The sequence below is a fragment of the Muscardinus avellanarius genome (assembly GCF_963383645.1).
Source record: "Muscardinus avellanarius genome assembly, chromosome: 7".
Taxonomy (NCBI): Eukaryota; Metazoa; Chordata; class Mammalia; order Rodentia; family Gliridae; genus Muscardinus; species Muscardinus avellanarius.
The window spans coordinates 75,777,496-75,804,139 of NC_137793.1; the positions used below are offsets into that span (position 1 = coordinate 75,777,496).

Sequence of the window (26,644 nt, forward strand, 5' to 3'; positions counted from 1 at the left end):
ACTGGGGACCATGCATCTAACCCAGGAGATTTGAGGGACATTCTAAATCTGAATCGTAACAGAGACACACAATGTTATGTGAGAGATAAACATGGGAGTCAGGAGCTAAGGCTCGAGAGTTAATCTTGGGTTCTACTCCAAATTTGTTTTCTCTGAATTTGCATGAGTAGCGTTTTTATGAAAAAGAGGTTTCATTGATTTTCTAGCGAATGAGGAATACATTGAACAGGCATTCAGAAACAGCTGCTTTTCTGGTCCCAAGGTGTGATGGGGAGAGGCTTTTTAAAGAAGAAATCCTCCAGGTATAATGGCACACACCTGTAATCCCAGTTGCTGGGAGGATTGAGACAGGAGGATCACAGATTCAAAGACAGCTTCTGCAACATAGCAAGACTCTCAACAACTTAAGTGATATCCTGTTTTCAAATAGAAAATATAAAGGGCTGGAGTTGCAGCTCAAAGGTAGAATTATCCTAGGTTCAATCCAGTACCACTAAATAAGTAAAGAAAGAAAGGAGAAAAGAAAGAAGGAAGGAAGGAAATAAAGAAAGAAGAAAGGAAGGAAAAAATCCAAGAACTAAGCTCTGGTGTGTTTATCAGGAGATATAGTCAACGACACGATGGTGTCCTTGAGATAGTGTGTCTCAGACCCATTGGAACCAGTTCTTAGTACCTGAAATCAGTGAACTGAAGAATGATAAGAATCTTGTTCCTGCCCCCAATCCAGTTAGGAAGCAGGAGGAGAGGAGGGAAAAACACAAGTGACTGTCTCGCAAAACAAAACCTAACATCTTTGACTCATCTCTTTTTATAAACCTTATTAGAAAGCTTGATCCAATCTACCTCCTTCTTTCTTGGTCTCTGAACAATATAGCAGCATAATTCACAATAGGCAAATTATGGAACCAGCCTAGGTGTCTATCAATAGATGAAAGGACTATAAAACCATGGGCTGCACACACAATGTAATTCTACTCAGCCATAAAAAAACTATGTAATTTTCAGGAAAATAGATAGAGCTAGATAATATGATGCTAAGTGATATTAGGCAGTTTCAGAAAGTCTAGTCATATCTTTTCCCTATATGTGGAAGCTATGGAGATACAAAAGGGGTTTCAGGCAAAGGAAGAGAACCCCTCCTGAAGTGATGGAGGGAGTCTGGGGGGGGGGGAGACCTAGATAGAGATACTTCAATAGACATGATGTACATATACAAAGCTTTCAATGCCAATCTTAATATTGTGCCAGAACAGAGGAGAGGTGGGCGGGAGCTGGGGGGACACTTCACCGAAAGCTGTGTGATTGGATGTCTCCATCTCTCTGGACTTCATTAAGATGAGTGATTACAATGCACCAATAAAGACATAAAGAATATATATATATATATATATATATATATATATATATATATATATATCCTGAAGAGACAGTACCCAGTAATCCCTTTAAAAGGAGAGTGAGAATTTCTGCTCAAAGCACTCCATTTGTACTCGTGTTAACTGTGAGGAGGGATAGGATAGCTGCATGGGGACTTCTATAGTCACAACTCCAGAAAGAACAGAGCTTTATCTTTACTCTGAAATAGCAAATCTATAAAAGTTTGGATTCAAAACCTACCATTTTCAAATAAAATGTTACCCTTGACTATTTCAACCTAATAAAATGGAAGCCTTAGATGTGGTGAATAAAATTCAGCTATTGCAAATGGGATTTTTAAATGAATTCAAATTTTTTCACCTGTTGTTTGGAGAAAAATAACTTTCTAAAAGATATTAACTATCAAGAACTTGAACCAAACTATCACTAAAAAGTCTGTACAGAGCTATGCTTGGCTGTTTCAAGTTTAAAATCACACACACACACACACACACACACACACACACACACACACACCATGATCATAGAAATGGGCCCATGTTTATTTATAAGTTTTATGAAAGCAAAATATTTTCTCTTGCCCTCTATATTTAATTTTTCTTGTAATATGTTTATAATTTAGAGGAAAAACAATAATTTGTTTTTCACCAAGCCCCAGAATAGATATTCCCAAATCCCCTTCAGTTTCCCCAGTCTGTATATTAATATTATCCTTTCCTCTGCATGCTATTACATGAAAAAAAATTATCGGAAAGTACTGGAATAATGACAGCAGAAATAGATAGCAAACCAATTCAAATGCATATTCGACTACTTGCTAGCGAGGTGATCTTAAATGAAATCTCCCTGCAGTTCAGTTTCTGTGTCTATGAAATGAGGATTGTCTTGCTGAGCTCTGTGAGGCAGTGCATTTCAAGTACCTGGCATCCTGACAGCAGGTAGTCCTTTCTTGGGAGGAACCACTGTGTCACATAGTGCTAACAGAGATGGTTGAAGCTCTTGAGACACCTGAAATTACAAAACTTATTTTACACAATGGTTCTTTAGACATCTTCTGTTAACCAAAACTGTATGACTTTTACATGTCTGGGGCTTTGTGAAAGTATAGTAAGAATTGCACACACATGACCTGAACGAGGACCCGGAGCCTCATTTCTGGTACTGTGCTGAAAATTCTAATTTTATTAAATAAGGCTCGGTACTTAATTAAATGATCTCGACACTCTACACAAATTTCAGGGCAATAGATAAGGATTTCCGTAATTCAACTCTGAGATCATGAGATGCAGTCTTAAAAGATATTTCATTGTATTTGTCATTCTGCTCACTTTTCTCAGTTTTAAGTATAGATAAGAACTAAAAATGGCATCGTCTCTCCAGGAATCTCATGCATTTTTCATATGTGTGTGGCATTAATATACCTTTGCAGGGTTTTTTATTTCTAGTTATATTTATGACATTCTACCATCTGCAAGTGAGTTTACAGCTAGAAGGAAATATTTATATACACCAGGGAGTCATACATAATTTAGTGCTAGAGCAAGAAAGAAGAAAGAAAATGTTCAGCATATTGTACAGCATCCCTTACAAGGTATATATCTGAGTAGAAGTTGAAGATCAAAGAAATTTCTTCTTAAGCAACACCAGATACTGAGAATAAGAAAACATTTAATTTGAATTGTTTCCAGTTGAGTATTACCTAGAAAACAAAGAGTGGCTTTATTAATCTCTGAATTAAGGAATAAAATGAAATTTTCTTTGTACTATTTAGAGATAGATTTTTAATTGAGTCCTGTGTGTTTTGAAGCTCTGAGAAAGTCAAGCAACAGAAGAGATTGGCACGTGTTATCTATATGATAATGACTTCAATGCCATTCTGGTTATAATCTCCGACTTTCTGAGTTAGCACTAGGCATCCTGCCATATTTCCACTCTTGGCACCTCAGACTTACTGCTTTATTGGAAATTATGATATCTGTGAATATCATGGCTTTTTTAAAATTTTGGTTCTGTAATTTATATCACTTATAAACAGCATGATAATTTTAAATAAAAATTTTATTTAAATTTTTTAATAAAATATTTATGATAGTTTAAAATGTAGCAATTTAGCAATATAAATAAAATGGCACTATAAAAGCAGAAAGGCATGTGAATTAAATAATGTTAAGAAAATATAATAAATTATTCTCTAAAGTTGGATTAAAACTAGTAAAAAATATGTATCTAATACACAAAAACATTGTAACTGTCATTAATATTGTTTAAAAATAATCTAACATTCCTATGTTAGTTTCTTGAGGCTGTTGTAATACAGTACCACAAAGTGGGTGGTTTCAAACAATAAAAGTATATTGTCTTGGCCCGGCATGATGGCGCATGCTTGTAACTCGAATACTTGGGAGGCTGAGACAGGTGGATCACAGGTTTGAGAACAGCTTCAGTGATTAGTAACTCAGAGGTAAATGCTCTTGGGTTCAGTCCCCAGTAACAAAAGAGAGAGAGACAGAGAGAGAGAGAATGAATGAGAGAGAGAGAGAGAGAGAGAGAGAGAGAGAGAGAGAGAGAGAGAACTGTCTCCTAACTGAGGAGGTTAAAGGTCAAAAACAAGGTGTCACTGTGAGTCTATCCAGGTGTCTCTCCAGCTTCTGGTGCCTTCAGGTATATTCTTGCAGGGTGTTTCCCTGGGTCTTCACATCATCTTTCATAGGCATGCCCTTGCATAGTGATTTCTCCTTTGTATAAGAATACCAGTTTCATTGGTTTAAGGCTGAGCCTAATGACCTCATTTTAACCTCAATACCTCTGTGAACATCCTATTTCCAGATAAATTCACAGTCATAGGTACTGGGATATAAGACAAAATCTTTGGGCTAGAGGAAGAGGGTTAGCAATTCAACCTCTTACCATAGAGTTGTTCTCTTCCTGCCCACTCTGAAATTGGACCTGATTACTAATTTTCTATGACCAATGAAGTATGAGCAGAACCAATGTGTGAGCATTTTCTTTTTCCTGAAGCTCATGCTCAGATGACACCTCCATCAGCCTGAGTTCCAGAATCATTATGATGAACCACCTCTCTTTGGGTATCATGACCAAGAGCTAAATTTACCTGATCCTAAACCATTGAGATTGCAAGGCGATTTTACTGCACCATAACCAAACCTGTTCAGACAGATACAAAAACTTGTACCTAAAAGTAGAGCCAGAGCCCAGAGCTGACTCCCTGTGTACATGTAGCATTAAAACAAAGTAAAATGTTTAAAAATTAGTCAAAAGAAAGAAACAAGAACAACAGAAAGCAAGAAAATGCCACATGTACCAACATAGAAAACCAGAAAGTATGACTATGAGTGTAATTATTGATCCATCAAATTGACTACAGTCAAATAGATAGAAAGCCAGTTAAGTGCCTAAGAAATGTGAGCTTCCCAAGAAGCCTTCTATTATACAAATACCTGCATATCTATGTTTATAGTAGCAGAATTCACAATAGCCAAATTAAGGAAACCAGCCTAGGTGTCCATCAACAGATGAATAGATTATGAAATTATAGTATACATGCAATGAAATTCTACTTGGCCATAAAGAAAAACAAAATTATATCATTTTTAAGAAAATGGATTGAACTAGAAAATATTATGCTGAGTGAAGTCAATCACACAAAAATAAGAAACATATATTTTCCTACCTATAAAAATACAAGAGGAAAATTGGGATTAAAAAGGGCCCCAAACAAAGGAGGAGAAACTCCAGTGGGGGGAATGAAGGGAGCATATGGAAGGAACATGAGACAGGAAGACACATCTGATGAAGGAAACACTTCAGTAGACATAATGAACACATACAAAATTATCAGAGCCAATCTCAGTATTGGTATGGGGAGGGGGAGGAAGCAGAGTGGGAGCTGGGGGTGTAGAAAGCTCACCAAATCCTGTGTGCACACCTGTCTCTATCACTCTGAACTTCATCATGATGAATGATGACAATGCACCAATAAAAATGAAAAAAATTGTTGAAATATATTAATATTTAAGAATGAATATAGACACAAGAAAAACTCAAAAGTAAGTTTAACAAGCTAAAAAATAAAAAAATGAAGGGAACACAAGAGAAAATTAGAAGAGCTGTTCTTTCAAAGACTTCAAAAATCAGTAAAATTAGTTTCATGTCCTATCACAATGTTTTATAACTGTTTTAATAGTGTCTTGATAAAAAAAACAAATAAAACAGAAAAATGTGAACATTCTCCCCAGCGGTACCAGCCCAAAGTTAGGAATATGAGAAGTCAGAATTTCAACAGGAATGAAGACAGTGGCTTCACTTCAAACCTCCACAGGTACTGAGGCAAGTAGCAGGATAAAAAGATTCAGGCAAAAGAAATTATATTTAGTAAAATGTTGATAGGATATCTTCATGTCTGAGTTTTTTAATCACTTATTATATTTTTACTAAAGGAATATGTCAGATATATTATAGTCTTTTATAGTTCAGAATGATTTTGATGCAAAAAATAAGCATGTAATGAATGATGTACTATAACTTCTCTTTTTAATTTAAACAAGCTCATATTCTTTATTGATTCAATTTTGCAGTTTTATGGTTGTTAGCCCAGAAGAGTATTGAATATCAAATTAGCATTTAAGTCAAATGTTACTATCTATAATTAAAAAGAAGATCATTCTGAGATTAGAGATATTCTCTGAGAAGGAAGAAAGGAAGAGAGGAAGGAAGAAAGGAAGAAGAAAGAAAGGAGGAAGGAAGGAAGGAAGGTAGGAAGGAAGAGTGAACTGAGATTATGGAAAACAAGGGATTCTTTTATCACAAAGACTATCCATATTTTGGCTATTATGAATTGTACTACTATAAACATGAGTATGCATATGTTACTGTAGTTCTCTGATTTCAGCCCCTTCGGAAAGACTTTGGCAATGTTTATTTGGTCATTATTTTATGCCTCTACAGTTTACATAACACTCTGAAAACCTAAAGTGGATATTCATATGTGGGAAACATTTTTAAAATGTCTTCCTTGCCTCAGAGAGTAACCTATAAAATTGAAAGTAATTCTTCTCATGTTCCATCTCAAACACTTAAGTAAATACAGGCAGCTACACACAGCTGTGAGTACACACACACACATGCATACACACCTCACTGATGCTGGTCCTATAACTATAGCCAGAGTTAAATATAACCCAACAAACCAACAAAAAGTTAAACCCAAGAATAAAATATTATACACCAAAAACAATGTAGAAATTTACTTGTTTATGTTGATAAAACACTAGAGAATATGTGTAAGAATGCATTTTGAGGTATTTGGCCAAGGAAGAAAAGAATGTAGCTTGAGATTCAGTTGAAATTTATCATCACACGCACTCATAGCAGATATTCTGAGCATTTGATGTCTTGCTCTAATCGCTGGGAGTGGTTCTCATAGCATTCTCTGCTGGCTCACAGAAACCTTGACTCAGTGTTGGACCACACTAAGGGAAGAGGAAATGCCAGACGTTCTCCAGCTTTGAAGACTTTGAAGACTTCAAGAGACAAGAATCCAGAAATGTGTTTATCATGTGACTGTACCCACTCATGGCTGAACCATGTGCAGCAGAGGGATCAGGAGACACTCGCTACACTGTCCTTTGAGGCCGGTACCAATATCTGCTAAGGAAGATTTCCAAGGCACCTCCTTCAGGAAGTCTTTTCAGTCTTTCCTGTGTCTTATTTTTTTCAAGCTTTCAAAGTACTTCATGTTTCTTCTCTTCTGTTAGTTACAGAATTCTGTATTATAACTCCTTGTAGATTTGTCTTATCTTTTTAGAAGAGTAGTCTCCATGTTTTTCTTTGTGGATCCTGAAGCACCATGTAGGTACCTCCAAAATGTTATTGATCGAACTCTGTAATGAATTCAACATGGTGTGGATCAACCTCTACCCCATGAGATGATGCACGCTCTGTGTGAAGAAGCGATACCAGCAGTGCCCACTGGTGCAAAGTGGCTTGGTACTAGAAGGTGTAGAAAAGTAATATACCTGGGAACAAAAACTCAGCCATCTTTGTATTTCTCTGATTCTAAAACAGCCAGGGCTTCTCAAGCAACTTGTATGGACACAAAAGAAGCACAACAACATTGCATTTGGGAGCAGACATGAACAATAGAGCTGGTGGCTTTACCCAGGGAAATTGACAGAGAAGCTCAGGGTTCTTGGAACAAAGTACTCTATACCCTTCAGTGATGTAAGACTCAGTATGTAATGTAGCAAGGACTCTGTGCCTTCCATCTTTCTTTTCTTCCTTCTGGTTCAATTTTATAACATCTACTTTAGGCTGGTACATTATGTTTATAGTTTATCACTTTGCATTTCCTAGAAAAGACTCGAGCTGTTATTAAAAGGAATCACTTCTCGTGTTCATGGAATCTGAAATGAAAATTTTGATTAAATTTCTTTGACTCATTTGTAACATGTCACGTTATAGTATTTTCCCTAGATGGGAAGATTTTAATGCATTTTAAATCATAGGCTTCATAAGAGATTTTAAATATTCAAAACAGTTAAATTTTTATAAATTAAATCTTTTCCATGCAATATGTGGAAATTTTAACCACTATTATTGACTAATTAGTGTCACTGCTTAGCAATGTGTACTAGCTCTTTTATTCTTTGTCTTTTCTGGCCTTAGGGTTTTTATTATGCTCTATGTCCTTACTTCTTAACATTCCATACTTAATACAATATATAATATAATATGCTGTATGTCCTTGCCTTTTAACATTCTACAATTAATACAATAGAAAAGAATAACTCCATCAAATATACTGGTATAAAACTATAATAAGGCATTTATACCTGGCTAAGAAAAAATTGACTTGCTACCATCCCTCAAAACCAAAAGAAATTAACACTACATTACAGATACAGAATACAAAATGTACTTAAATTCATATCGCACCACATTCTATCAGCTTCCCAAAGATGCCAGAACCATCATGTGTCTGATGTATTAGATCAAATCATACATCATAGGTACTGCCTGACTAGCAAAATGCAAAGACAGGTCATAGGCTCTTTATAACAGTAAAAAGCTTTTGGATGGTTGTTTATGCAGGCTGATGCTGCCTACCCTTATTCTGACAAATGTGTCAGACAGACATATCTCATATATACTTCTTTCGAAACAATCCATTGTTCTTAATGTCTCTCTCTGGGGTGCTGAGTAATGCTCTTAATTTATAATGCTTTCAATTCAAAGGATGCAAAGTTGCCTGTTCTCCTTCATTGTTATGAGAAGGATACATTGTTATAATATCCCTGAAGACAATAAATGTAATGTATCCAACTTAAATGTATGTTCAAAGCCTTGAAACAATTCTGCATACAATTTCACCCAAACAATGAAACTTGTAAAAATGTTTTCCAAGAAAAAAGACTATCTTGAAAGATCACATTGGGCATGGGAATGTTAGCTGCAACACTGTTTATAACACTAAAAAAAACCCTAAATTTCTAGCCCTAATAGATTAGTTGTTAAGGAATAATGGTACATTTTTATATTAAGGATACTTAGCATATATTAAACACAATGCTGTTGGGATTAGTGATGCACACCACCACACCTGGATATTATATATATATACACACACACATACATACACATACATACATATATATAGAATGGGGGTGAGTAGACTACAAAGTCATCATACTTCAGCTCAATCCCTCCCTTGCTCCAGCCCTCCCCAAATGGACTTGTCTTCTTTCAAGCAGATAGGAACAATTTCAGCTTCAGGATATTCCAGACTAGATGTCACCCTGTCTACCTTGGTCTTTGATTGGGGGTTCAAAAGCCTGCAGCCTGCCAGATCTACCTCCACTTCACCAAGCCCAGCAAAAACTCACCTGGAGAATTTTATATAGTATTCAGATTTAGCTATGTCCCAAAATAGGATATGAATGAGTCATTGCCCAATTTCTGATTCAGAGAGCCACTTTGGCCCTGGCTTTTTGGACACCTCTATCCCCCACACTACACAGTATTTATGGGAGCAGGACTTGCCACTGACTGGTGATAGTTGGGGTCCCTTACCCTCCCCTTGCAGGACTGGAGGCAGAACCATGGAAACCAGAAGTGGAGATGTCACGATACTCCAGGTGTCAAGACTCCAGACAACATGGGGCAGACTCCAGATGCCGCGAGAAGACTAGCATTCCCAAGCTGCTAGCCCCACCCCAAGACGCTGGATACATAAATACCCTCACTTCCTCTCTGCAGTGTGACTCTGCTGACCATGACTCTGCTGCCTGGTCATCATTCCCATCCCCCATGGTCAGCAAATCTTGCCCAATGGTGCCAATTAAAGAGGCTTGGTCTCACACAATAACTTGGCTGGGTTTTGCCAGCTTTGCAACCCCAACTCAATTTCAATGTTACAACCAGAAATACCCAATCTTCCCCTTCTGTAAAAGAGGAAGTTACAGATGAGACAATACCAATAATGAGTGTGATGCTAACACAAAAGGATTCTGCTAAGCTATTAATAATAACAAATGAATTTTGATCAACCATGTGAGTGGAAAGGCTGAATTATCCTTTTAATTCTTTTCTAGTCTAGCCATAGAAAATGGTATTACAAAATCATTGTCTTTCAAAGAGACAACTATTTGGTATTCAACACTAAATGTAGTAATGGAATAAGAATGTTAAGCATTAAAATAATTAAAACAATAATTTGTTATTGTGTTGGACTGCATGACATTTGGAGCTTTTTATTTTCAATTTCTGCATTTTCTTTCTCAATCTATATAATTTTTCACTTTTTCTTTCATTACTGGGGATGAAACCCTGGGGCGTTCTACCTTTGAACTACATTCCAAGCCCTATTTTTTATTCTTTTTTTGAAACAGGGTCTCACTGCGTTGCAAAGGGCATCACTAAGTAGCTGGTGCTATCCACAGACCGCAATCCTCCTGTCTCTCCCAAATGCTGGGATTACAAGTGTGCAACACCACACCCAGCTATAATTTTTCACTTTTGACCTCAATTTTGTATTTATAATTTTGCATTCTTTTTCCCAAAGAATGCCCCCAAATCAAAAGACTTAATCCTCAAAAAAATATATATGGATTCCAACCTAATCTAGGAAAAGTAGATGAGGACCAAAATACCTCAAGATGTTAGTGAAGAGGAAACCAATGAGATTATATATATATTTCTACTTTTGTGTTTTATCTTTTTGTTTTTCTGTGTTTATCAAGTTTTCTGCACTAAGCATATATTACTTTACAAACACATTTGTAATAAAAATGTTTAAATAATTGCAAAGCTTATATGTGTGTGTATGTGTGCGTGTGTGTGTGTGTATGTGTGTGTGTGTGTGTAGATAAACATACACATTACATCATACCAATGCTTACGTTGCATTAAAAACATGAAGAAAAAAATAAACACCCCTACATACCCTTTCTCAGCCTGGGCTACATAAGAATGCATTACACAAAGTGAGCATTCTGTGACTGAGTCTAAAGTAAGCTGGATGTAGTGGTGTTACCCTTTAATCCCAGTACTTTGGAGGCTGAGACAGGAGAATCACAAGTTTGAAGCAAGCCTCAACAACTTAGTAAGACTGTTGCAAATAAAAATAAAAAGGGTTACAGGTAGCTCAGAGGTAGAATGCCCCTGAATTCAATCCTCAGTACAAAAATAAATAAATAAAACTATTCAAAAGTGCAGTCATCTATCTTCCTCTGAGATAAATATCATCCTAATGGCATTTTAAATTTTGTAGATTAATTAAATTAGCTAAATTAGCCTATGAATTAACTTTTCCATGGGTTAATTGGAACTTATATACAATAAATTATTAACCACCTCTTATAGATTCTAGTCCTGCTCCTCTACATACAAAATAATGTAAAATAATTGAACTAAGATTATATATATATATTGTCTCTAAAAGACTATGGTATGGTTAAACAAATAAGATGTGCAATGAAACATCATTAACAAACTAATATCTACTACTATTTTTGTAAAAGTACGTGGCAGAGCCATTTAGAGAACAAGACAGTATGTATTAAAATTACAACTAGAGAGTACAAAGTTGGAAGGATTTACAGAAGGGAATTAGCAAAGCCTGCAGACATCTTAAACAAGTTCTCAGCTGATGTGAGCAAAGCAGGACTGGAGAAGTCCTAGTTTATGCAAATGTGTTTTAGACACCTAAAGGTGTGTTAGGTTTCCTTCACTATAACAAGATACCCGAGGCAATCAATTTATGCAAAGAAGAGGTTGATTTGGGCTTAAGTTTTACACCTTCCAGTCCATCACTGAGCTTCAGCAAAGTCTCCTGGACGGCTGGGCCAGATGCATACCTGTATTGAACCTTTAACCGGCACTCTGGGTTGACTAAGCTAGAGTCTTGGCATGATGAACACAAACAGACATCAATCTGTCCCCCATCCTCAATTTGGCGCCACAAATGTAGTACCTTTTAGTGATTTGTAATCACTAAGAGAGAGGGGTATATTTTTATTTTACAGGTAGAGGTTGAGAGTTAAGGAAAGTGTGGGAGAGATAGAGGGTTACATGTCTGTTTCCAGTAATTCTCTTCTACTTTTTTTAGAACACCTGGCATGGGCATTTAAAAGAAAGGATTGAAGCCGGGCGTGGTGGTGCACGCTTGTAATCCCTGCGCTTGGGAGGCTGAGACAGGAGGATCACACAGGTTCGAAGCCAGCCTCGGCTACTTAGTGAGGCTCTCAGCAACTTAGTGAGACCCTGTTTCCAAAAATAGGTCTGGGAGTATAGCCCGGAGGTAGAAAGCCTCTGGGTTCCACCCCCAATACCACCACCAAAAAAAGGGGGGGGGCAATTAAAAAAGGATTAAGAGTCTAGGTTTTGGGAGCTGTTACCTGGGTGACATCCTGACTCTTCTGGGTTTTTTTTTTAATTATGATGATGATTCAACAACTATTTTAATTTCTGAAATATGACAAGCCCTCAATAAATGTTCCTACTGAGAGCAAAATATCCATTTGTTTTGCCTACTCAAAATGTAAATGTGAAAATTGACAGTATCTAATAGACTCTCCAATGATAAAGAATATCACCTTTTGAAAGTACATACGTAATTGAAAAATGCATATGGGCAGAGTCAAGGAAAAATGTAAAGAAAAAGGAGATATATCTGGGACCATGGTCCCCACTACCTCAAATTATCACAAGCAGACTCCAACCAGAACACTTAAGAGATAACTTTTCAACACCAGCTTTTAGACAACATTTTAAATTAAACTATAAGCCAAGCATGGTGGCATACACCCATAATCCCAATACTTGGGAGGCTGAAATAGATGGATCATGTTTAAGGACAGCCTCAGCAAATAGTGAGATGTTGTTTCCAAATAAAAACAAAATAGGGTTGAGGATGTAGCTCAGAGGTATAATGTCCCTGGGTTCAATCCCCAGTTAAAAAAAAACTGTAATCATAAAGTATGTTTACCTAGGATAATATTAGAAATTGTTCTAATGCTTCTGATAGATATCCACAGCCATGATGCAATGTGAAAGTAGAAACTGTTTCCTAGATTTATACAAGAATCTTAGAATATGAAAATGTTGAACAGCCCCCAAGTTGCAGCATAACATGATTTCTGACAAATAGAAGTTGATCATTATGTGGCCCCTTTAAAGAGTTAATGGCTATGCAAGAATAATAATAAATTTAGATTTATTTATATCTAGTATCTCTTGAGGATTCTTCTGCTATATGCACATTTCTATAGCTTCTCTAAAACACATAACTTTAGAATGAAAACAAGCTTTCAGTAGCTTTCAGTTTCTCTCCAGTGTAGCAATTAAAACTTCTACATTTGGTGGTAGATAGTGGTTTGAGCCTTAAGGGTGGTGGGCAAATTAAGGCAATATCAAAAAATTTGGCTTCGTTTGCTTTGTTATCTAAGTATCAGGTTGGTTAGTCATTTATTATTTCAGTAACTGTTACTTTCACAAAGTACTGCTTTTAGGAAAATCTTTCTATCATGTTTGTCTGTAAACCGACTCTAATCCCCTCTTCTATAATCTAAGGAATATTTTGTTCACTGGAATGGGTTTTTTGTACAGCACTTTGGCACAAGACTAGAAATTAACCATCCTCTATTTTCTCAAAAGTGTCCCATTAAACATTAACTGATGAGTCCTACAGGGTGGGAGAAAAAAAGAATTTGGTGATCAAATAAGAGTGGGAAATATTACAAGTTACACATACTCATAGCATTTTTTAGAGATGAGAAGCAGTGCTGAAGAACACTTAACTGCTCTTCATGAGCCCTTGTGCATTTTTTTCCTTCACTACAAAATCCTTCTCATTTTCACTTGGACCCTCTTGTGAGCATCCTAAATATCAGCGGGTTTGGGCTGACCCATTGGGAAGTGCTGGGCTTAAGAGCTCTGGGCATTAGGCCACATGGCAGATATTTTAGAATCCTCCTAGAATGTAAGCAAGGACCCTTCCACTGACAGTTCTAGGCCTTCTCAAGGAGTGCATTTTCATTATTTGGCAGTGAATTTTCTGGATCATGAAATAATCAGTGGTAGTAAATTTGCATTTGTATTCTGCATGTGTTTCAGCCAAACCATTTGCCAAACTCATCCTAAGTGCTAAATGTCAACTACAATCCTGCGAGGAGCGTGTTTAAAATGAGCAAACTAAGTTCAGAGGATATCATGGTTTGGATCTCGTGTCCCCCCCAAAAGCACAGGTGTTGAAAGCCTGATCTCCCAAGGCAGCAAGGTTCAGAGGTGGAGCGTGGCTGGGAGAGGGGTCACTCAGGGTGTGGCCGTAAGCACTGTATTGGGCTGTGTCTGTCCCTGGTTCTCCTCTCTCTCTCCTTTCTGGCTGCCATGAGCAGAGCATCTTTCTTCTATCATGTTCTACCACCGTAATGCTTCTCCCTTGGAGCCAGAAGACAGTGGACTAAACCTCTGAAACCTTGAGTCAAAATAAACATTTCCTTCTCTAAAGTTGCTCCTATCGGGTATGTTGGTCACAGGGTCACAGCATTGCAAAGCTGGCTGAGAGGAGTTTGTTCATGTGTACAAGACCATATTGCTACCAAGGAGAAACAGGAACAGTCTGTCTCAAAAGTCAATGCATTTTTCTGTTAGTAATATAGCAAATTATGGAGTCTATGTAATATCAAAGATATTACATAAAAATTTTAATGAGATATTAAGTAACATACAATCTGAAATAATATAAATTAAAAATACAAATAATATCAAGGGGGTATATGACTGATAAAATTGTCTAATTGGCTAAGATCCTCCAGACCATTATGGAAACCATAAGGATGCTAACTACAAGGCTCTATTTATTTATCAAAAAAATACTTATTGAGTCAGGCATGGTGGTACATGCCTGAAACCCTAGTGTTTGGGAGGCTGAGTCAGGAGGATCTCGGATTCACAACCAGCCTCAGCAACTTAGCAAGGCCCTCCACAACTTAATGAGACTCTATTTCAAAATTTAAAAAATAGAATTTTGACTGTGTTTCAGAGGTTCAATGCCCCTGGTTTAAATCCCCAGGATCACAAAATATATGGCGATATATTGAAAAGCTACTACAATATAGAGAGATATATTGAAAAACTGCTACATGTCAGGCATTATATTGATTTAAAGTAGATTATGAGAGGACCTTTTTGGTGCACTGTATTCATATATAGTGATGAAGTTCAGGGTGATAGAGGGATACATGCCCACAGCACTCAGTGAGCCCTCCCCCAGTTCCCATCCCACTCCCCTCCTCTGCACCTTCCTGTGCATGTTATTGTGGTTGGCATTGATTACTTTGTGTATTTGCATCATGTTCATTAAAGTGTTTTGTAGGGGATCTTTTTAAACCAAGCCAAATAGTATGGACAGTGAAGCAAATTCTCAAATTCTAGTTCCTCCAGGGAGAATTAGTCTAAGTATGGACAAAGATTTCTTTCACCCTCTGTGAGATTTAAAAAAAAAAAGTAGGCACCTCTACCTCACTGGGAGGTCTCTGATATTTAAGGCAGAGAATGAATGGGAATGGCTTAGTGTGGTGATTGGAGCATGGCATTTATTCAGCTAATAGCAGTGATTAGCATCTGACAGAAATAGAAAGTCAAGGATGCTTTCTGAGGACACACAGAACATGATCAGTGTATAACTTTAGAAGATTAGTCTGTGGTAGTTAATATAAATTTGGGAAGGGAGAGGCTGAAGGTAGACATTATGAGGCAGAAGAGCTGTCTAGGTATCAGGTGTTCTAAAAGGAGTGAGGAAGGGGTTAGGCATCTATCAGAGGGGAATCAAGATAAATAGGTTTGATTGCAATACTGTATCTTGCCCAGTAGACTGACCATGATTCATGTTGAATGGTCAGATACAAGTTTTTGATTAAATACTCTGAACATCATCTCTAAAAGTAGCAAAATTGACACATATACCAACTATAAATATCTCTCTCTCTCTCTCTCTCTCTCTCTCTCTCTCTCTCTCTTTCTCTCTCTCTCTCTTCATCTATAATAATATAGAGCTAGAGGGATTGAGTTGATCCTACTTTTAAATTGAATCTATCTTACTTCTACTTTTGAATTTAACCTATCTTTGTGGCTTAGAATCAATGTGTGGGGAATGTCCTGCATATAGTAGACACACAGCAAATAACTACGAGTATAGTAAAAATACATCCTATAGGAATTCAGGGTACAAAGCATTACAGTGCCTTTCTAGCACCTTATGCCAAACAATATGCCAAGGGTAGTCTTCCATGAAGGTTTTCAGCTTCTTTTCTCTTTCTTTCCACCCCACCCATGTGGGCCATCAACCATGTTACAAATAGTGAATTTTCCACATGCCCCCTTCCACTAATACTGCTCTAATCCTTCACTAACCTAAGAACAAAGCAAGACCAAATTTGATCTATGAAAAATAATGGATGTATCACTTTTGAAATCACTCAGGCACTCTTGCACATGTGTGTGTGTGTGTGTGTGTGTGTGTGTGTTCTTCTACTTAATAGATAAGATAGCACAGGAATCAAATAGTGATGTAAAGCATCTCACTGCTAACAGAAGGAAAGGATTAGCTTTATTCCACATCCTCAAAATGTTTCTCAGGAGCCCCACAGCATGAGCAACGAAGTATGTAGACTGGTTTTCTGAGTAATGAGTCCTGACTCAGACCCAAACAAGACATCCAGGCTCAGCAAAGTAGAGCTGTTTATTAAAATGCCCTCCAAAGACCATTTAAGATGAGACCCAGAGCTGGAATAGTGTTGTGTAGCACACATTGTGTCAAAACTAGGAGGAACCTGAGACATCATTCCTTCCAACTCCCCACCCAATGCTTCTGTGTCTCTTAAACCAAGTTCCAAGGCCCAAACTTGCTGAGGAGTGCTAGGGCGGGAACAGGGGAGAGTCCACATATTGTCAGTGTCTCTGGAACTTCTGATCTTTAGAACTGTTAGAACAATTTTCATTCCTAAAAGTTAAAATTCTGCATCCCTAAAAAAATTTGCTCAGGCCAGGCATGGTGGCGCACGCTTGTAATCCCCGTACTTGGGTACTTGGGAGGTAGAGACAGGAGGATCATGCAGGTTCAAAGCCAGCCTCGCTGGCTTAAGAGACCCTGTTTCCAAATAAAAATATAAAATATGTCTGGGAATATAGCCCAGAGATAGAAGGGTTTCCAGGAACCTCAGTACTACCAAAAAAATATATATATATATTTGTTCAGTGGTCCTTCCTCTTAAAGACTAATATATAGTTATTGAGCCTAGAAATTTTCTCTCTCTCTCTCTCTCTCTCTGTGTGTGTGTGTGTGTGTGTGTGTGTGTGTGTGTGTGTGTGTGTGTGTGTTGTGGTACTGGGGTTTCTGTAAGCCCTTCTATGTCCAGGCTACACTCCCAGACCTATTTTTATATTTTTATTTGGAAACAGGGTCTCTTAAGCCAGCACAGCTGGCTCCGAACCAGCGTGATCCTCCTGTCTCAGCCTCCCAAGCGCAGATATTACAAGTGTGCGCCACCACGCCAGGCCAGCCTAGGAATTTTCTACCTCTAAGCTACATTCCCAGCCCTATTTTATTTTGAAGCAGGGTCTCACTAAATTACAGAGGATCTCACTAAGTTAATGAAGCTGATCATGAACCTGCAATCCTCCTGTCTCAGCCTCCTAAATACTGGAATTATAGCATGTTCCACCATGCTTGGCTGCTCTTTACAATCCTGATCACCTACATTTGGACTTCTTCAGTTTGTCCATGATAATTTTCTAAGCAAGAGGACATAATAGTAGATACAAGTCTTCCTTCTCCACCCCACCCACAAAAAATAGCAATAATAATAATAAGCCCCATTGCCATGGTGTGTGCCTATGGTCCCAGCCAATTGGAGGCTGAAGGAGAAGGCTTCCTTGAGCCCAGGAGTTCAAGGCCAGCCTGGGAAACACAGTGAGACCCCATCTCAAAAACAAGGAAACACAGCCGGGCGTGGTGGTGCACTCTTGTAATCCCAGCATTTGAGAGGCTGAGACCTGAGTATGGCGGTTTGTGGACAGCCTCAGCTACTTAGTGAGACCCTCCACAACTCAGTGAGACCATGTTTTAAAATAAAGAATTTAAAAAATTGGGCAGGGAGTGTAACTTGGAGGTCAAATGCCTCTGGGTTCCATCCCGAGACAAAAAAAAAAAAAAAAAAAAAAAAAAAAAAAAAACAAGGAAACAAAAATAATGATTAGACAGCTAGCCAAAAAATAGCTTGGGAGAGCCCTAGGAGTAGCAGCAAAGGAAGCAATCTAGAGTCTGAAGAGAGAGACTACAGAATGGGAGAAGATCTTTGTTTGCCAGCTACTCTTCTGATAGAAGACTAATATCTAGAACTTATAAAGAACTTTAAAAACTTAATGCTGAAAAAAGAAATAAACCAACAAAAAAATGGGCAATTGAACTGAATAGATACTTCTCAAAAGAAATAGAAATTGCTGATAAATATATTAAAAATGTTCAACATCATTAGCAATCAGGGAAATGCAAATCAAAATAACACCGAGATTCTTTCTAACCCCAATTAGAAGGGTGATCACCAAGAATATGAACAATAATAAATACTGGCAAGAATGTGGGGAAATAATAACTATTAAACCCTGTTGGTGGGATTGAAAATTAGTACAGCCACTATAAAGATCAGGTTCCTCTAAAGACAAGAATGGAACCACCATATGACTCAGCTATATCCTCCTCTGTACCTTTCCAAAAGAATTAAAGTCAGAATACTATTGTGATACACGCATGCCCATGTTTAAAGCATCACAATTCAAGATAGCTAAATTATGGAACCAACCCAGGTTCCTGTCAACAGATGAACTGATGAAGAAATGTGAAAATATGGCATGTACACACAATGGAATTTTATTCAGCCATAAAGAACAAAATTATTTCATTTGTAGGAAAATGGATGGATCTATACAATATTATGCTAAGTGATATCAACTAGTCTCAGAAAGTCAAGGGTTGAATGCTTTCTCTCATATGTGGAAGCTAGAGAGAAAATAGGAGACAAAGGAAAAATGAGGAGAGAGAACAATAGAATAGCATAAGAGAATTGAAGAGAGGACAGGAATGGGGAAAAGGAGGCTTGATGAAGGAATAGTTCAAATAACACTATGTCCATATATAAAGGTATCATTACCTATGTCTCTGATATGTATGGGGAGGGTGGGCAGCAAGGTAGGGTCCAGAGAGAAACACACCAAGATCTGAGCACATATATGTTTGTTTCACTTTGAACCTCAGTATGATATATAATTACAATGTACCAATAAAAGTATATATATATTTTTTTTAAAGAGACAGAAGCTATTTATTGTTGACTTTTGTTATATCTGGTTTTGTTTGTTTTTTTAATTTATTTTTATTGGTGCATTGTAATCATATATCACATTGGAATATAAGACTTGAGAGGATATACAAGCACACATCATCCAATTAGCCCTCATCCAGTCCCCATCCCATTCCCTCCCCCTCCCTATTTCCAATGCTTGTTTGGTGATTAACTTTGATACATTTGTTTATGTACCTCCTGCATTTTATAGAGGCTCCATCCTCTCCTATTCCATACTCTCTGATTGGTCGCCTTAATTGCTTCACTATAGGGCCCTTTCTATAGCTCGACCTCTTCCTGTTGCCCCTTCCCTCCTGGTTATTGCTGATTAGGGGAGGCATCTGGTTTTTATTTTCTGCGATATTTCTCTGTGCATGCCACGTTGCAAGTACCAATCCCACTCTTGATGGCCCCAGTAGTGCCTGGCTACCCGGTGGACTGATCCAGAACTCGCTGGCTCAAGCAGTGGCCTTGCCTCATGGGAGGCCCCGATTCTGGTCTCACTGGCCCCGAAACCGGCCTAACCCCTCAGCAGGCTCCGATCCCGGCCTCGGAGGCCCCAGCACCAGCCTTGCCTCACGGCGCTCTGATCCCGACCTCGCTGGCCCCGGCACTGGCCTAAACCCTTGGCAGGCTTCAATCCGGCCTCAGAGGCCCCAGCACCGGCCTTGCCTCACAGCAGGGTCCGATGCTGGCCTCGCTGGCCCCAGTACCGGCCTAACCCCTCGGCAGGCTCCGATCCCGGCCTCAGAGGCCCCAGCACTGGCCTTGTCTCACGACAGGCTCCAATGCTGGCCTCGCTGACCCCAGCACCGGCCTAACCCCTCAGCAGGCCCCAATCCCGGCCTCAGAGGCCTCAGTAGCAGCCTTGCCTCACGGAAGGCTCCAATGCCAGCTGCTGGCCCCAGCACCAGCCTAACCCCTCAGCAGGCTCCGATCCTGGCCTCGGAGGCCCCAGCACTGGCCTTGCCTCATGGTAGGCTCTGATCCCGGCCTTGCTGGCCCTGGCACCAGCCTAACCCCTCGGCAGGCTTGTATCCCAGCCTCGGAGGCCCCAGCACCGGCCTTGCCTCATGGCAGGCTTTGATCCAAGCCTTGCTGGCCCCGGCACCAGCCTAACCCCTTGGCAGGCTCTGATCCCAGCCTCGAAGGTCCCAGCACCGGCTTTGCCTCACGGCAGGCTCCAATCCCAGTCTCACTGGCCCCAGCACCGGCCTAACCCCTCAGCAGGCTCCAATCCCGGCCTCAGAGGCTCCAGCACCGGCCTTGCCTCACGGCAGGCTCCAATCCCAGCTTTGGTGTGTCTGTCGCCAGCCTCACCCCTCGGAAGGCTCCAATCCAAGCACCCTTTTTGCCCGGCCATTTGTCCCACATTCTCAAGGATGCGTGGTGGTAACATTCTTCCTCTGGGGTTTTTACTTCAAAGGTTCCAGGTGTAATTCATCAGATCTCTGCCTCCCCTGCATACTGACAACTGCCATTGCCACTGTGTCCACTATTTCAAATCTTTCCCAAGCTCTTTTTCCACTCTGAATGTTGTCCAGTCTTCCTAAGCATGCGTGACAGTAGCATTAGACATTTGGTATAATTTCTCCAAAAAAGTAAGGTTGCTAGGATCCGATTTCTGCTTCTCCTGAATACAAGTCCCCACCGCCATCGCGGAGACTGCTTTCAACACCGCCTTTCTCCTTGGTCTCCACTAAACTCTCTCCTTACAGGTGATGTCCAATATTTTTAACAATGTAGAGAAGAAGCAGTCCTCCTTCACGGGGAATTTTTCCAAACGTTTCAGTTCATTTGGATAAGTTTTATCTGCATCTCCAGTATCCTGGCATCCGCCATGGCCTTCTTGACCCCTCTCCAATATTTTTCTTTTTTCTTTTTCTATTTCTTTTCCTTTTCCTTTTTTTTTTTTTTTAATAAGAGAAGACAGTGTGTGTGGTTTGAGGAGGTTTTGGGATCAGGCACTCAGTAGCACTGTGACCCGGGCCCGGTTTCCTCAGGGATCCAGCATGACTCCGCCTGGGACCCAGAGTCCTGTGACCTGGGCCCCGGCTCTTCCAGGGGTTCAGCGTGCCCCGCCTGATCCCCACCCGGGGCCCAGGGCCTTGCAACCAGGACCCAGTTTCTCCAGGGGTCTGGCATACTCTGCGCAATTCCACCCGGGGCCCAGAGTCCTGCGACCCTGGCCCCAGCTCTTTCGGGGTCCGACATGCCCTGCCTGACCCCCACCCAGGACCCAGGGTCTTACACCCTGGCCCCGGTTTCTCCAGAGGTCTGGCGTGCTCCTCACGGTCTGGCCCGGAGCCCAGAGTCCTGCGACCTGGGCCCCAGAGTCCTGCGACCCGGGCCCCAGCTCTTCTGGGGTCCAGCATGCCCCACCTGATCCCTGCCTGGGACCCAGGGTCTTACGACCGGGCCCGATTTTCTCCAGGGGTCTGGCGTCCTCTGCGTGGTCCAGCCCAGGGCCCAGAGTCTAAAAGTATATATTTAAAAAAAAAAAAAAAAAACCTATGATAACACAGCAGAACAAAAACAGAAACCAACTACACAGAAAAGTTGGATGGGGATCTGAACATAGCTGAGACATCTAGAGTTCTCTAGAAATAAAGTAGAGGTGTGGCAATCAGTACAACCATGTGGTGGGTGCCACCACGGTTTACAGTGGCTGAATATGTGGGGACACCAGCAGGCTTTGTCTCAAAGAACCTCAACAGCTCCTGAGGCATCCACTGTTGCAGCAGAGCACCCCTTGCTGTTCTTGGGCTTGGACCCCAACAGCCTGCTTAGTAGAAGACATCAGCAGCTTTCTCCACTGAGATAACTAGCAGTCATCTCTAGGGGGACCCCTGAAGAGAGAGACACTACTGAGCTTCTCCCAAAAAGGAGCTGTTGTTGTGCACCCCCAGGATGAGCACCACTGCTTCTTGCCCAGGACCCAGGTTTGTAGGGGCTCACCTTGCATCATATGCCAAGCTCCAGCTCTACGGCACCTCAGCACACACCAGCACCTTGAACAGGGCCGCCGCTGCTGTAGGCCATCCCTGCTCAGACCCCAGCTCTGCAGTGCTCAGGGTGCCTGCACAGCGGACAACTGCAGGGACCCTGAAGCCACAAGAGCACCACACCTGCCCATGCTCTAGCTCAGCGCTCCAGATGTTCCACAGTCACCTGTACCTCATACACTGCTACCAACACTGCAGCAGACATGCCTGTGCCCCAAGGAATGGATGCTACACCACCCGTACCCCAGCACCCTACTCCTTCCACTACTGGGAAGAGATACCAGCTCTCCTGTATCCATTTTGGCACTATTTACAGCAGCCAAAGTTATGGAAACAACCTCAGTTTCCATCAAAAAAATAGATTTTTTTTGGGGGGGGGTGCAGTGGATTTTATTGATGGTGCATTTGACACTAGGGCTCCCTAGGCCCCTCCCCTTTTTCAGGGGGTCTGGGATGGAAAGTGGGAGGAGGGGGAGATTCTCAGTGTGTTGGGGACTGAGCTTGGTTGGGGTGGGGGCTCCCCAGCAGCTGAGGGCCTCGCTCTCTTCCTCTCACGTTCTTGCTGAGCGGTTCAGGGCTCTTACTCCTTGGAGGCTATGTGGACCATGAGGTCCACCACCCTGTTGCTGTAGCCGAATTCATTGTCATAGCAGAAAATGAGCTTGACAAAGTGGTCGTTGAGAGCAATGCCAGCCCCAGCATCAAAGGTGGAAGAGTGGGAGTCGCTGTTAAAGTCACAGGAGACCACCTGGTCCTCAGTGTAGCCCAGGATGCCCTTGAGAGGGCCTTCAGATGCCTGCTTCACCACCTTCTTGATGTCGTCATACTTGGCAGCTTTCTCCAGGCGGCAGGTGAGGTCCACAACTGACACGTTGGGGGTGGGCACACAGAGGGCCATGCCAGTGAGCTTCCCGTTCAGCTCAGGGATGACCTTGCCCACAGCCTTGGAGGCACCGGTGGATGCAGGGATGATGTTCTGGGCGGCACCACGGCTGTCACGCCACAACTTCCCAGAGGGGCCGTCCATGGTCTTCTAAGTGGCAGTGATCGCGTGGATGGTGGTCATGAGTCCCTCCACGATGCCAAAGTTGTCATAGATGACCTTGGCCAGGGGGGCCAAGCAGTTGGTGGTGCAGGAGGCATTACTGACAATCTTGAGGGAATTGTAGTTCTCATGGTTCACACCCATCATGAACATGGGGACAGCAGCAGATGGGGCCGAGATGATGACCCTCTTGGCACCGCCCTTCAAGTGAGCCCTGGCCTTCTCCATGGTGGTGAAGACACCAGTGGACTCCACAACGTATTTGGCACCAGCTCCGCCCCACTTGATGTTGGCGGGATCTCGCTCCTGGAAGATGGAGATAGGATTTCCATTGATGACAAGCTTCCTGTTCTCGGCCTTGACGGTGCCCTTGAACTTGCTATGGGTGAAGTCGTACTGGAACATGTAGACCATGTAGGTGAGGTCAATGAAGGGGTCATTGATGGCAACAATATCCACTTTGCCAGAGTTGAAAGCAGTTCTGCAGACCAGGCACCCAATACAGCCAAATCCGTTCACTCCGACCTTTACCATGGTGTCTCAGGGACAGGTTGGCACTGCACAGGAAGCGGCCCTGACAGTCAGCAGGAGGAGCAGAGGGAAAAAAAAAATAGATTTTTGCCAGGCGGCGGAGACAGAGGATTGTGCAGGTTTGAATAAAAATATTTAAAAAAAAAATAGGTCTAGGAGTGTGGCCCAGAGGTAGAAGGGTTTCCAGGAACCCCAGTACCACCAAAAAATATATTTTTTACTATTTTTTTATTTTGTATTGGTTCATTGTATTCATACATCGTAACGGTAAAAAAAACGTGTGTAGACATACATGGACACATCATCTAGTTAGCCCCTACCAGATCCCCACCCCATTCCCTCCTCATCCCTCTTTTCCATGCTTGGTTTAGTGGTTGACTTTCATTCACACAGAATATTACTCAGCACTTTAAAAAGTAGAAAATTCTTCTATGTGGCAACTCGGATGAACCTGGAGAGCTTTATGCTAAGTGACATGGGCCAAATAGAGAAAAACAAATACTGCAAGTATTGCCCTATTTCACTTATACGTGAAATTTTTAAAAGTTTTCTATTCATAATAACAAAGAATAGAAGAGCAGCTACAGAAGATGGAGGGCCAGAAAAAGATGATGTTGGTGGAAGGGAAGGCTCTAAACTCTTCAGGCACAAAATGAGTAAGTTCAGGAGACATAATGTACAGAACGGTGTTGGAGTTACTAATGATGTATAGTATACTTGAAATTCACCAAGTGAGAGAATTCAAATGTACTCACCAAAAAATGAAAATTGTAAGTAGGTGAGGTGATAGATACATTATGTTGATTGTAGTAATAATATATGTTACAGATGAAATGTGTTTGGTGTGTGAGGGGAGAAGTAATTCTCCCACCACAACCACACAAACAAAAACAGAAAAACCGTGGATTCTTGTCCTAAGCTAAGAATAAATATGCATAGCTTGGACAGTTGCTGAAGATTTAAAGACGTTTATTAGAAAGATAGAAATACAGGATATAGTTACAGCCCAGTGCCCAAGAGAGAGAGGCAGGGGGTGGGGGGCAATTCAAATGAAAATACCACAGAACTCCAGTTTACTAAGTGTTTTATCCCGACCAAGTCCGAGGCAGGTCCTTTGATCTGTAGATATGCTACCCCTTATCTCCAGCCTCGGGCTCTGCTGTCTCCAGCAGGATTTGCTCCGGAAGGGGGAGGCTGTCCTGCCTCCAAACACAGGCCTCTACCTTTTGTTTTATCCCTCCCAAGATGTGTTAAATTGTTTCTCCGGGGTCTGGGATTTTCTTCAGATTTCCCTTAGACCATTTGTTTTTCCTTAGAAATGTAAAGAAACCTCTGCCCTGGCTTGGCTTTCTTCTTTCTCTTTTAGAAATGTAAATTACAAGTCCCCCTTTTCTGCTAGCTAGCCCTGGCTTTCTTAGTATAAAAGATATATTTTTAAAATTGGAAATCTTTCCCAATACCGATACATTAATACATTTTAAAACCTCTTCCCAATACTAGTAAAATATATATGTATATATACATGATTAAAAATATATATCACCTTGCACACCTTAAATATACTTGTCAATTATACCACAATAGACCTTTAAAAAAGAAAAGAAGAATAATGATAATGATTGTCATGTATGTCCAATCCAGAAAGGAATACAAGATTGCATATGTGATCTGACTACTGCTATTATATATACTTTCCCTTGTGGATGTCCTCCTTCAAATACAGCTTAGAAACATTATTGTTTTCAGCAACCCCATATCACTGCCTATTCAGGTAAAGCTATAGTCAATAAAACCACCTTTGATTCCCCAGGGAAACCCCCTTTAGGTCCATTACCTAAGCTATGGGTGTAGTTTTCTGCTCACTTTGGCTATAAAGCTAGAGTTAGAATTGTAACACTAATTCATACTTACCAGTTCTAAAGACTGATACAGACATGATGCAGCTTAAACCTGGGCAAAAAGCAAATGTTAAGAACTGCGAAGGGCCAGAGATTTTACCCATTTGCAAGGTAACAAGTTCCTTTGGCACAGGGTCAAGCAGAAGAAACAAGACTCCTGGGTTGGAGACAGTGGGTTTATAACTCATAGCAAGTACAGTAATCAGGTAAGAATATTTGTTTCCCTGAACCCTAATTCCCACAGGGCAACACAAAAAGGTCCAGGCCATGCCTTCACATGAGGTGGGTTGCATTACGAAAGCAAACTCTGATCTTAGGGAACTTGAGCCTTTTATATTGAACAATAAACATACCTGCCTTTGTTCTAGGAGACAATACCTGTGCCTTCCAAATCTGTTGGCTATACAAACAAACATCCTCAGCAAGATAGAAACAAAGGCAGTTCCTCTCTCTGCTTGAGACATATAAAAGGAAATGTGACCCTCCTAAAGAAGTGCGAATTCTCCCAATAATAGACCATTCAACAAATAACTCAGAAAACTATTTAGAAAAATAATAAAGGTTAAGATGTGCCTCATATTGTATAATAAGTTCTAGACATGACAACTAAGCAACATGTGCACTTGATTAGATCCTATACTGAAGGAAATTATGTTGCTATTAAAGAATTCATGATGAATGGATACTCTTAGTAAGTCTATATATTAAATAATGTACATCTTAGTAAGTCTATATAGTAAATAATTGTTTACCAAGGTTAGTTTCCCAGATAACTATTTTATCAGAGTTAGTTTCTTAATTTTGATAATATTACTATGTATGACTTCCTCTCTAACGTATTTATTTCTAAGTCACACATTTAGGAGAAATATT

The 26,644-nt window shown here is 40.5% G+C and overlaps 1 pseudogene across 1 annotated transcript; it reads right to left on the bottom strand.

The window, feature by feature from the left end:
• Positions 1-22,877: 22,877 nt before the first annotated feature.
• LOC308264753 (glyceraldehyde-3-phosphate dehydrogenase-like) lies at positions 22,878-23,899 on the bottom strand (annotated as a pseudogene). Its single transcript has one exon. The product of its transcript is annotated as a glyceraldehyde-3-phosphate dehydrogenase-like (transcript).
• Between the last annotated feature and the right edge of the window lie 2,745 nt (positions 23,900-26,644).